This window comes from Numida meleagris, chromosome 1, assembly GCF_002078875.1.
Source record: "Numida meleagris isolate 19003 breed g44 Domestic line chromosome 1, NumMel1.0, whole genome shotgun sequence".
Classification (NCBI taxonomy): domain Eukaryota; kingdom Metazoa; phylum Chordata; class Aves; order Galliformes; family Numididae; genus Numida; species Numida meleagris.
The window spans coordinates 193,475,283-193,476,411 of NC_034409.1; positions in this window are offsets into that span (position 1 = coordinate 193,475,283).

Consider the following 1,129-nt stretch of genomic DNA (forward strand, 5'->3'; position numbering starts at 1 on the left):
AGGTTTGGGGGAAGTGGGGAGGTTGGAAGGGTTTGGGGGATTTGAGGTTTGGGGTTTGGAACTCATTAGTGCTGGGGGGGCACTGATTTGGGGTGGGAGGGGTCAATGAGGAGGAGGTGTTGGGAATGAGAGGCACTAATTGGTGGGGGGGAGCGGCTAATTGGGATGGGAGACACTAATTAAGTGAGTGCCTGAAGTGAGGAGCCGCTTGAGAAAGGGGTGGGCGGGGCTAAACCGGCAGTGGGAGGGGCTAGGCGTGGGTGGGCGGGGCTAAAAGAGAAGCGGGCGTGGTTATGCATGGTGGGCGGGGCTAACAGTGGGAATGTGTGGCTGTGCGGTGGGCGGGGCTACCGGCAGAAGACTGTGGTGGGCGTGGCTAAGAGCGGGAATGGGCGGGGCTACACGCGAGGTGGGCGTGGTTAAGCATTGGTGGGCGGGGCTAAGAGTGGGCATGTGCGATGGGCGGGGCTACGGGCGGGAGACCGTGAGGTGGGCGTGGTTTAATGCGGGTGGGCGGGGCTAAAAGTGTGCATGTGCAAAGCGGGTGGGGCTACATGGGAGGTGGGCGTGGTTGCTCGTGGGTGGGCGGAGCTAAGCGAGGGTGGGTGTGGGCGGGGCTACGGGCGGAAGACAGGGAGGTGTGCGAGGTAAAATGCGGGGTGGGCGGGGCTAGGAGTGGGAATGGGCGGGGCTACATGCGAGGTGGGCGTGGTTAATCGTGGGTGGGCGGGGCTAGCCGTGGGTATGTGTGGTGGGCGGGGCTACGGGCGGGAGACCGGGAGGTGGGCGGGGCCAAGAGTGGGAATGTCTGTGGTGGGCGGGGCTAACTCGGGTGGGTGGAGCCAACCATAGGGGGCGGGGCTAGCCCCGTACCGCGAGCTGCAGCCCAAGGACGGCGGATGCCCCCGTCCAAACTGTGCGGGTGCTGTGCCCCGCAGGCCCCGAGCAGCCGAGTGACGCGGAACAGCGGGACCCCACGCACCCCCGCACCCCCAGCCTGGCCCTGTCCAAAGCCAAGATGTTGGTGATCAGCGGCGGCGATGGCTACGAGGACTTCCGCCTGACCAACAGCAGCGAGAGCGTGGGGCGCGACGACAGCACCAACCACCTCCTGCTGTGGCGGGTCTGA